Below are 2562 nucleotides of genomic sequence, written 5' to 3'. Positions count from 1 at the left end.
ATGTGGAATGCTGCCTAACATGTTCATCACATATTCTTTTCTATTGTAGCATGGACATTTGGACTTTTATATGGTTCAAAGCAATAGTCTAGTTTTGACATGAAGATTTCAATACTCAAGCATATCAACAAGCAACCATGTCTTTCAAAATATCAACACTAAAGAAAGTTATCCCTAGCCCATCATGCTCAATCATTGATCCATTCATGAAACACACTCGCATATTAGCTACATCCAATGCTCAAGTATGATTATAATGCTCCCTAGTTGGTGCTTTGTAAGAGAAGATGGAGACTCAAATAAAAAAATTGCATAAAGTAAATAGATAGGCCCTTAGGAGAGGGAATTAGGGATTTGTAGAGGTGCCAGAGCTCAAAGCTTAAATTGAGAGATAAATTTTTTGAGAGGCATGCTTTTCCTGTCAAAGAAAACGACCAAGTAATTCCCAACACTTTCCATGCTAGATATATCATAGGCGGTTCCCAAACATAAAATAAAGTTTATTCCTTTTCCATCATTCTTTCACAATCCATGGCTAGCCGTATCCACGGGTGCCTTCCATACCAACACTTTTCAAGGAATTTATTATTTGACAACATAAAGTAAATTTCTTTTTCATTTCGGGACTGGACATCCCTATTACCATCGTATTCTTGTGTAATGGCAAGTGAATGAACACTCATATTAAGAATAACACAATAACATGGAAAATATTGGCCACCCACTGCCGCTTCATGAGCGGTGCGAACACACAAAAAGGAAATCCATTTTGAAAATTAGAGATGGCACATACAAATTTGCTTAGAACGGCATGGAAATACCGCATATAGGTAGGTATGGTGGACTCATATGGCAAAACTGGGTTTAAAGATTTTGGATGCGCAAGTAGTATTTCTGCTTAGTACAAGTGGAGGCTAGCAAATAGATTGAGAAGCAACCAACCAATAAATGAAAAATCACATAAGCGAGCATTAAGCATAACAAACATCGAATAATGCACCATAAGTAGGATGTAATTTCATTGCATAACTATTGACTTTCGTGCTTGCATAGGGAATCACAAACCTTAACACCAATATTCTTACTAAAGCATAATTACTCACCAACACGGCTCACCTATTACTATCATCATATCTCAAAACTATTACAAAGAATAAATTTATTTTGTCCAATGATCTTCATGAAAGTTTTTATTATATCCTCTTGAATATCTATCACTTTGGGACTAATTTCATATATTGCAATTGCTTTTTAATAGCTCAAATAAATTTAAGTGAAGAACATGAGCATAAATTTTTCTTCTCTCAAAATAATATAAGTAAAGCATGAGAGAATTTCTTCAAAAAATTTACTAACTCTCAAATGAATCTTAGTGAAGAATGAGAGCATTTCTTCAAAAATATTAAAGCACACCGTGCTCAAAAAGATATAAGTGAAGCACTAGAGCAATTCCATAGCTAATTTTTTAAGTGAAGCATAGAGAGCAATTCTAACAAATCATAGCATAATTTTGGCTCTCTCAAATAGGTGTGTCCAGCAAGAATACTTGTGACAAACTAAAAAGCAAAACAAGCAAAGACTCATATAATACAAGACGCTCCAAGCAAAACTCATGATATGTGACGAATAAAAATATAGCTCCAAGTAAAATACCGATGGTCGTTAGAAGAAAGAGGGGATGCCTTCCGGGGCATCCCCAAGCTTAGGCTCTTTTCACTCCTTATTCCTTCATCCATTGTGATCTCACTCAAAACTTAAAAACTTCAATCACACAAAACTTAACAAAACCTTCGTCAGATCCGTTAGTATAATAAAGCAAATCACTACTATAAGTACTATTGCAAACCCATTCATATTTTATTATTGCATTATACCTACTGTATTCCAACTTTACCATGGCTTATAGCCCCCCCCCCGCCCGATACCATCCATAGATTCATCAAAATAAGCACACAATGCAACAGAAATAGAATTTGTCAAAAACAGAACAATCTGTAGTAATCTGGACTTTGTCCATACTTCTGTAAATCCAAAAATTCTGAAAAATTAGGAAAACATAGGCAATTTGTATATAAATATTGTGTAAAAAATCAAAATTTTACCATGCTTCTGTGCTGTTTAACAATTCTTCTATTGGGAGCAAAAGTTTTTGGTTTTCAACAAGATCAAATCAACTATCACCAAACATGATCCCAAAGGCTTTACTTGGCACAAACACTAATTAAAACATAAAGAACACAATCATAACAGTAGTATAATTGTGCAAACACTCAAGAACATAAATAAAAATGCAAAAATAAAATTTATTCATTGGGTTGCCTCCCAACAAGCGATATCGTTTTATGCCTGTAGCTAGGCATAATGCCTAGATTCAAGTATTATCATTTTTAGTTTTTGATCCATAGGACGCCCTCATGATTGACTCATATGTTGGCTTAATTCTTGTTCTAGGGAAGTGTTCCAAAGCCTTTCTTAGTGGAAATTGAAATTTAATATTCCTTTCTTTCATATCAATCACGACATCTATAGTGTGTAAAAACGGTCTACCAAGGATAATAGGAC

The sequence above is a fragment of the Triticum urartu genome, chromosome 4, assembly GCF_003073215.2.
Source record: "Triticum urartu cultivar G1812 chromosome 4, Tu2.1, whole genome shotgun sequence".
NCBI classification, from domain to species: Eukaryota; Viridiplantae; Streptophyta; class Magnoliopsida; order Poales; family Poaceae; genus Triticum; species Triticum urartu.
The sequence above is the reverse complement of the archived record's forward strand: the minus strand, read 5'-3'. Positions refer to the sequence as shown.